Raw genomic sequence first — 9,687 nt, forward strand, 5'->3', positions numbered from 1 at the left:
CAAGAGATCCTCCCACTTCAGCCTCCTGAATAGCTAGGACAACAGGTGCGTGACATCAGACCAGGCCAATTTTTTAATTTTTTGTGGAGACGGTGAGGGGGGTGGGGTGTCTCACCATGTTGCCCAGGCTGGTCTTGAACTCCCCACCTCAAGTGATCCTCCCATCTTGGCCTCCCAAAGTGCTGGAATTACAGGAGTGAGCCACCCCATCTGGTCTGTTAAATTTTATTGTAAATAAAATAGTGTGAATAATGAAAATTAGTCACAGATGAGTGGTGAAGGGAAGGCAGGCAGTCTCTGTCATCCTTAGAATGGAGCTCTGTATCTGGGTGCAGGTGGCTCCTCCAAGCTCTTTCACTTTTCAGAGTCTGCTTAAGGGGTTCCTTGGGGCATCCCTTGCCCACCCTATCTAAATGAGCTTACCCAGCATGTATTTTGTCTTAGCTCAGCATCCTGCTTGTTTCTTTCACAGCACTTACCACAATTTATACTTATTTACTTATTTATTAGATTTAATTATTTTTATCTGTCCTTCCTCCCCTTCCTACACTGCTAGACTGATAGTCTCCATAAGGGTAGAGTAGGAATCTTATATGCCTCATTCATTACTGTATTAGTTATCTACTACTGCTTAACGAATTACCCCAATACAGAATAGCTCAAAATAATAAACATTTGGCTGCCTCATGCCAGGCTGAGCGCTGCGCGCAAAGCCGTGCAGAGATTGGAGGCCGTGTGGATCCCTGGTCTGGGCCATGTCTGGCTGTGACGCTCGGGAGGGAGACTGTTGTTCCCCGAGATGCGGAGCGCAGGACAAGGAGCATCCAAGATACCTGATCCCAGAACTTTGCAAACAGTTTTACCACTTGGGCTGGGTCACTGGGACTGGAGGAGGAATTAGCTTAAGGCATGGCGATGAAATCTACATTACTCCTTCAGGAGTGCAAAAGGAACGAATTCAGCCTGAAGACATGTTTGTTTGTGATATAAATGAAAAGGACATAAGTGGACCTTCGCCATCTAAGAAGCTAAAATAAAGCCAGTATACTCCTCTTCTCATGAATGCTTACACAATGAGAGGAGCAGGTGCGGTGATTCATACCCACTGTAAAGCTGCTTTGATGGCCACCCTTCTCTTTCCAGGACGGGAGTTTAAAATTACACATCAAGAGATGATAAAAGGAATAAAGAAATGTACTTCTGGAGGGTATTATAGATATGATGATATGTTAGTGGCACCCATTATTGAGAATACACCTGAGGAGAAAGACCTCAAAGATAGAATGGCTCATGCAATGAATGAATACCCAGACTCCTGTGCAGTACTGGTCAGACGTCATGGAGTATATGTGTAGGGGGAAACATGGGAGAAGGCCAAAACCATGTGTGAGTGTTATGACTATTTATTTGATATTGCCGTATCAATGAAGAAAGTAGGACTTGATCCTTCACAGCTCCCAGTTGGAGAAAATGGAATTGTGTAAGCCAAAAGAAAGTCTAATTATATACAGAGATAAAGCTAAATGTAATTATTATTTAAATGAAAGCTATTTTTTTAAATGAATTGAAATTTTTCATGATGCTACTAATTTGCCATTAAATACTGCAAATGGTCACCCTGAATCTCTTCTGACATTGGATGTCATTGCTTATATTCTTATAATTTTAAATGAGGGGACAGTGAAATGAAAATTTTATACTCTATGTTTCTGTTTATTTTTAAATCCTTAACAGCAAAATATTTGCCTTTAATTTCTTTTTTATATATACTCTCAGAGAATTCCTCTTAATTATTAAAGATGCTGGGAATAATAAAATTCATTGGAAAATTTCAAAAAATAATAATAATGATAATAAACATTTATTATCTCACAGTTTCTGTGAGTCAGGAATTTAGAAGCAGCTTTTCTGGATGGCTTTGGATTGGAATCTCTCAACATCAAGGACGATGTCAGCTGGGACGCAGTTATCCAAAGGCACAGCTGGGGTGGAAGGATCCAAAAAGGCTCACTCACCTGGTGCTGGTTGTCAGCAGAGGCCTCGGCTCCTTTCCACAAGGGGCCTCTCCAAGCACTGCTTGAGCATCTGCACAACATGGAAGCTGGCTTCTCCTGGAGTAAGCATTCCAAGAGAAAGCAAGGCAGAAACCACAGTGTCATTTATGACCCAGTCACGGAAGTCACACACTATGATTTCTGCACTATCCTATTGGTTACACAGGTCAGCCCCATTCATTGTGGGAGGGGATCACACATGGATGTGAATGTCAGGAAACAGGGATCATTGTGGGCCATCTGGAAAGCTGGCTACCACAACTACTCTTTCCCTTAGCAGCCAGTGTCATGCTGGCAAATGGCAGGCACTTAATATATGTTGGCTCGATGAATGAGTGAAGGGGGACAGCTCAAGTCAACTCGATATTACCAAGATTAGTAGCTGGAGTCAGCCTTGAAATCAGGTTTTCAGTCTCTTAGTGCTCTCTCCCTATACCACACTATCTTCTTTATGACTTCCCCTACCATGTGCCCCCTTTTCCAATACTCGGACACACCGCCTTATCTTTCCCAGCCTGTACCAGCCTGTACACAACCTGATAATGGCTCATCTGGCAAAAAAAAAAAAAAGAATCACGCATTACTGAAATATGTCTTTGCTTTAGTACCTGGAGTAGAAAGCAGGGCCCTGGGAGGGGATGTGAGGGCCTGACAGATGCCATAAGCAGCATTTGAGAGTCTAAGGCAGTGGTTTTGAAACCAGCATGTGGGAGACTCAGCAGGGAGTTTGGTAATGTGTCCAGGTTAGAACCCAAGAATCTTCAGTTAGGCAGGCTTGTGGGGAGTTCTGATTGCTGGTGGGTGAACAAACAATCCCACTCCTCCAGCTGTTTTGTACCACTGGGGTCACCCTTCTGGAGGGTATCTGTGGAGGGGTGGAGCTGGAGAGACAAATCCCAACCATAAACCTGTCAAGGTAAGAGGATTCACACAGGCTCGATAGGAAAGAGACAAGGGGAGCGTGGGTGGAGGTGGGTGGGGATGGGATGTGGGGTGGTAAGAGCAACTGGGCAAAGATTCCTTAGTAGTGCATTTGTATAACACTGGAGTGCTGTTTCTTAGGGTTTTTTTTTTTCTTTTTTCTTTTTGCAGGGGCTGTGTGTGTATGTAAGTTAGCTCCTTCAGTATCCAACTGGGAATTTGATTCATTTAACTTGTTCAGAATCAGTTGCAATAAACCAGGTGGTTTTGCATTGCTCATGCAAATCACTTTCTCCTCACACATGGCTACAGTCCCAGCTGCCAAAATGTTGTCATGTTCTTGTCTTCAGAGCCTTAATAAGAAGAAAAAATACAGTCTGGAGTGTATATGTGCTCAACACTCTCCCTGGTTATCACTGAGCCTCTGTGGCCACTACTAACCTGTCAACAGCTAGTTAGCTCTTCCTGAGCCAGAAGAAGGGGTGTGGGGGCATGGTGAACTAAAGGGCCAGGAGCTCCAGCTGTCTAGGCCACAGATTCCACCAACTACTCCATATATCTCTCATTAAAGCCACAGAACCTTGGGTATGAAGACTAAAATCCCAAATTCTGCTTCTGTCTTTGTATTTCTGACTAGATTTGGCCTCAAACCAATGGTGTCATGGTTCTCTAATTCTTATGAGAAGCAGGTGAGGCAATCAGAGTCACAATTCCCAGTTGATTTTCTTTCATGGTGCAGAAAAAGACAATATTGGGAGTAAATATAAAAGATTATTTGTGACCAAAAAATGACCTCTAGAGAGTTCTGACCACCCAGCCTCTGTTCATCGACCCCGTGGCTAAAGAATCAATGTCTCCATGGTAAACTGGTTGATGACACACCCACAATAGTGGCCCTTCTAGAGAGACAATTATACTTCCTCATGCCGTGGACTCATATGTAGCCATGCGTCTTGCTTTGGCCAATGAGATGCAAGCAGAAGTGACATGTCACTGCCAGGCGGGATCTTCAGGAGCCAGAACACATTCCGCCTTGCTCATTACTTCTGCTGCAGGGATTAGCAAAGCTCCAGATCATCTTGGAATAGAGACAATTTGCAGCAGAGCCACAGCCAGCTTACAAGGGGCCTATCAGATGAGCAAGGAATGAACTTCTTTTGTTTTAAGAGTTAGGGGGCATTGTTCCCACAGTAAAACCTCTCCCATCCTGACTGTATGGTGGCACAGCTAATGGGATCCTTTGACCTCAAGGACAGCTCTTGCTAACTGGAGAGTGCCACAGAAATGTTGGTCACCCACATGTGCAAGCACAGTCAGACTATAATTCATTTGTTTGAGTTTCTATCATCTCTGTCCTCTTTGGGGTTTGTCTTTATCCCAGGCTAGTAAAGAGAGGACTGAAAATTCCAGTTATCATATTCATATAAAAAGAGATGGCTCTTTCTGTGTCTCTTTCAGAGAGAATTAAAATTTCACAGAAACTGTTGGATCTTCTGTAGCATACAATCATAATTAAGACAAAAAGCATGGCTGTGGAGTCCCACAGTCTGGGTTCAAATGCTGACTCTCTCATATAGTGGGTGATTTCAGATAACGGAGAAAATCTCAGTTTCCACATCTGTAAAATGGGAATAACAATAAGGCTTCACTCAGTGGCTCACTGCAATACGTGTAAGGGTTTTTGGACTGGCACCTGGCACATCGCTCATACTCTGTTCATGCTAATAGTGGACGTCTGACATGCTCATGTTCTCTCATCCTATAGCTTTTCATTAGAAATCTTTTAATATTATGAGTCCCACCTTAGTCTCCCTTGCAGCAAATTTATCTGCAGTCAACCTTGACCCAGAATTATACAGGGAAGGAAAGTCTGAAAAGCCCGCGTCCAGCTTAGCTGAGTTGACACAAAACACAGCTATCACAGGCTGGAACGGTAGGTTAGGCTGTGCGGCCAAAACAGGGATTTAGAGGGGACAGACTAAAGTCTTAGAAAGTTTCTGTTTTATTTTTAAGTACAAGGGGCTTGATCAGATTTGCATTTAAAAGATCTCTTCGGTGTCAGGGTAGAGAATGGATTGGCAGGTGGGAGACAGGAAGCAGGAAGAACTGATTGTTGCAGTATTCTGTAATTTTTTCTAAGGTGCTGCTTGAAATCTTTGTGGAAGAAGCTGAGATGAGAATCCAAAAGCAAACAAATGCTAGGGTAATTTCAATTCTAATTATCTATGATACGATACAAACATGAAATATATGTACACATATCAGATTAAGATACTTCTTTTTTTCAAGAGACATTCAATCCACTTAATCAGTTTCCCAAAATGTGATACTGGTATTGATTTAATTCTGAATTTTTTCCACTGGCAATGTAAGTGTGTAAAATGATCAGAATAAGTCACTTATATTTTCTCCTCATATGCAGGGTAAAATAAAAACTGTGAAGGACTGATTCTACTTGCCTAGAACCAAAGAGCATGAATTTAGTTCCCAAAAAATACCTTCAGAAGTAGGACAGAAGGAAACACTCACCCATGGAACACACCTTGGCACTGATTGTCCATGGGCTCCCCTTGGTCTCTCAGCCTTTTTTATGACTGCTTGGACAGGTGCATTTAGTTCTGGCCAATAGACTGTGAACAGAAGTGACATGTCCCAGTCTGAGCTGAGGCAGCTTGGGGCTGTGGTGCCTTCCTCAGTTTTCTCTTTCCTACCGTGGTGACTCGGAGGCCATGCATTCCAGGTTCCCCATCACAAATTTCAGGACCCTCAAAATCAGTTGCTCATCTGCAAAATGGGAATTCAATAATGTCTATTTTACAGGGTTGATAGGAGGAGTTAAAAAGATCTCCCAGGGGAAAACCTGTAGCACAGTTTCCAGCACACAAAAGGCATTCAGTACCTGAACCGTATATTGCCATGTCCTCAGAAGGGAAACTCGGGAAACTCCCTGCAGATAATGGTGAAGGACTCAGCACCAGGAAATTGCCTTGCAGGACACATACAGCCTTTAAAGTTTTCTTTGTATGTAATAAGAACACTTAACTTCAGATCTACCCTCTTAACAAATTTTAAATACAGCAATGTTAACTGTAGGTGTAATGCTATACTGCAGATCTCTAGAACTTAATCATCTTGCATAACTGAAATTTTATACCCATTAAACAAAAACTCATCTTCCCCTGCCCCAGTCTTTGGCAACCACCACTTGACTCTGTTTCTACGCGTTTAACTATTTTAGATCCCTCATATAAGTGCAATTAGGCAGCATTTGTCCTTCTGTGACTGGCCCATTTCACTTAGCATAATGTCCTCAAGATTGAGCCATGTTGTAGCATGTGGCAGGATTTCCTTCTTTGTTGATACTGAATAACATACAGCCTTTTGATAGTGATCAGAGAGAAATTTGCGTTTTCTATTCTCTTAAATCCTTCATTTTTAGCTTAAAAATTATACATGTAATTTATGTTAGTGATAAAAAAACTTGGAAAATACATATAAATCGTAAGTGGGGGGAAGAAACCTCATAATTTTGACAGCAGACATACTTGATGTTTTAGATCTGTCATTCCATATAGATAAGTACCTATAATCGCTTATTACACAGCTGCATAGTATTTCATTGTGTGGACATAGCCCAGATTGTAGGTGGTTTCCAAATTTTTGCTATTGCAATCAATACTGTGATCTTCAATGCTGAAATAATCACAAGGCAAAGTTTTATTAGCTCTGCTATCTAATTCCTCTCCCCACTTCTAACTCTCCTGTTTGTCCCTAGTATAAATAATTAAAATGTTTTCCAGTCATACCTATCTAATTATTTATTAATGGTTCCTAAGTCAAAAGATCATTGCTGGGATTAATTACAACAGAGACACTTGTTCGCAAAAACCTAATCCTCATTTCCTATCAGAAACTACACATGAATCTACAGACTGAACTTTACAGACCAGAGTGATCTTTTACAACAAACAGATGCCAAACAGGATCTTCTTTGGTACGGAGAGAAGTACATCATTACTTAATAATTTAGACAGGAGAAAATTAGCTCCAAAATAAGGGAATTTAGGTATAAAAGCAGTTTGCTACATTATTAGCAACGCTGCAAAGCAGAAGGAGTATGAGCTTGGAGTCAGACAAATGAGATTGTTTGACCCTAATCCTTATTTGCTGTGTGCTCTTGAGCAATTTACTTAAGTTCTCTGGGCCCCAGCTTCTTTATAAAATACTAATATCTACTGCAGGGTGGTTCTAAAGATTAAAATAATGATAAAGAACATCAACTACATGTTTACCATACATTAATAGAGAGAGAAAGTAAACTCCCATTTTTCCATGCAGAAAGCCACAGAAGGGCACCAGGAGTGACATTTTCCTCCTTGATGGTTAAGACATGGAGAATGGCTAGAGTCAAGGTCTCCAACTAAGAAGCAGCTGTCTCTTAGTCCAATTCTATCTTTGATATCTCAGACCAACAGAGTTCTCCATTAATAGAATGGCCAAAGAATTTACATCCACATTGAGACACTTTTGAGACGTAACTGGGGCACTGTAAATAGTTACCAGGAACAACATGTGTGAACTTGACCTCTTCCGGGCAGAGTGGCCACCCTAGTATTAACCAAGTAAGGACCAGTCTATATAAAGCAAGTGGGGAAATCAGGTCACTTCATTTCAAAGTACTCATTAGAGCTGTTGCAGTTATTCCCATGTGACTGAGAAAAAAATAATTAAGTCAGACACAGACTGCAGTATGCACAAAGTTTATTTGACCTGTCCAGAACATTTAGCACCATCTCTTTGAATGACCATTCTGTTATTAGTGTTCTTCTAGGAGCTAAGCAAACTTCTTTCTCTCTCCCATAAATCTTCATGTGTAATTTTATAAGATTTGTGGCTTCTTTTCGATTTATTTTACATTTTTACACATTGAGTATATGCCAAGCTCTAGCCTAAATTTACTGGAACTACAAAGATGGGTGAGCCATAGTCTCTGCTTTCAAAAAAAACTCACAGTTAAGCCAGGGAGACAAATGAGGAAGCCATTAACAAAAATAGACAATGTTATCAATTCTGACATGGAAGTGTGTGCAAGCACTATGGAACACAGAAAAGAGGGTGATTAACTCTTCTCTAGAAAATATCACTGAAGTGGTCATGTTTGAGACAACTCAAATAACATTTTCTAAGTGAAGAAGTGTGAGAAGTACCTTATATGTGCAGGGTTCAGGAAGCTTGAGAGTGTGAGATGTGTGAGGATCTGTTCCACCTGCAGTGTGGCTGGAGCTTACTGTGAAAGAGGGTGAAGCATTGGTTTCTAAAGTCTCTCTGGGTTCCTACAGTCCTCCCCAGCAGTGAAAACCAAACCTGAGCAGTCTCCTAGCTCCTGCCACCTCTTCAACAGAACTTCCAATGGCCCTAGGATTTCAATACATTTTCTTTGAACTTCCTTAATAGTAATGTTACTATATCTCTCAATATCTTAAAGTGTGTGTTTTCATGAATGTGATGCTACATGTCCACTAAACTCTACCAGATTTTTGCCATGTTTTTGTACTAGTGAAAACTTTGTGAATGGACGCCATACTCTGACCTTTAAAACACTCTTGTGTAATTGATTTTTAGATGAGTTTTTCCTTACAGGATTCAAAACTGGTACATTCATATGGGAAACCAATGTAAAACCAACACCCTCTACTGAGTTTGCATCCTTTTATAAGTGTTTTTCTGCTATAATTTCAGTAGGGTATTAAAAAAAATGTGATTCTAAATAATTCTGACCTCTTTAGGAAGACAACAAATGGTGTATTTGATTCAAAGCATTTCCCATGGTTTTTTAAAGACAAGTAAGAAAATGAGTAGTCCAGCCATACGGAGATGGGATAACTCAAAGGCAGGCCCATCTCAGAGGGCCCATTCACTCAGCAGCAGACGGAGTGTTCTAACAGAGGAGAGCAGGGTGAGGAGAGAGCCCTTGGGTTTGAGGATAGAGGGAAGAGATGGAAGGTTGTCCAAGAATTTTACAAATGGGCCTCTATGAGCCTCTATTAGGCTTCTTGCTTTATAAGTAACAGAATCTCAATTTAAACTAGGCTCAAGAAAAAGAATCCTTTTTAAATGATCCACTCATTATCTTAGCTGAAAAATTCTGAGGTAGGACTGATCAGACATGCGTGAATATAGATACTCAAAGGATATCGTTGCAATGTATCTCTATCTCTCAGCTCTGCTTTCTTACTTGTCACCTTCATTCTCAAGCCACTTCTCCTATCATGCTGACAAAATGGCAGCTCACTGGTTCATATCTCTACAGCTCAGCAACCTTGGTGGAAAGAGAGCTTCTCTTTGCCAAAAGTTTCAATGAAGTCCTCGGATTGAGTCTCATTGAACCAGCCTAGGTCATGTGTCAGAACCTGAACCAATCACCACATGCAGGGCATGAAATAAGCTGATGGGCCAGGGCTGTGTCATCCCACATCTTAGATGAGGGGTGGAGGGTAGGAGTCAGGCAACTCCAACTGGGCTGGTGGACTGAGCTACAGGGAACAGCAGCTCACCTATGGTGATGAATGGCTCACTCTTTCCCAAGTCTGTTTCTCTTCTTCCTAACTACACATTCTAATGATAGTTCCCAGCCTCTTGACAGGTGTGACCATGTAACTGGGGTCCAATGAGTGGAAGGTGAGGAAAAGTAATATGTATTGCCTCTAGGCCC

General features: G+C 41.4%; 1 pseudogene; it reads left to right on the forward strand.

Moving 5' to 3' along the window:
• The first annotated feature begins 736 nt into the window (after nucleotides 1-736).
• LOC101128747 (methylthioribulose-1-phosphate dehydratase-like) lies at nucleotides 737-1,800 on the forward strand (annotated as a pseudogene).
• The last annotated feature ends 7,887 nt before the right edge of the window (nucleotides 1,801-9,687 follow it).

The sequence above is a fragment of the Gorilla gorilla genome, chromosome 13 (assembly GCF_029281585.2).
Source record: "Gorilla gorilla gorilla isolate KB3781 chromosome 13, NHGRI_mGorGor1-v2.1_pri, whole genome shotgun sequence".
In the NCBI taxonomy this organism is placed as follows: domain Eukaryota; kingdom Metazoa; phylum Chordata; class Mammalia; order Primates; family Hominidae; genus Gorilla; species Gorilla gorilla.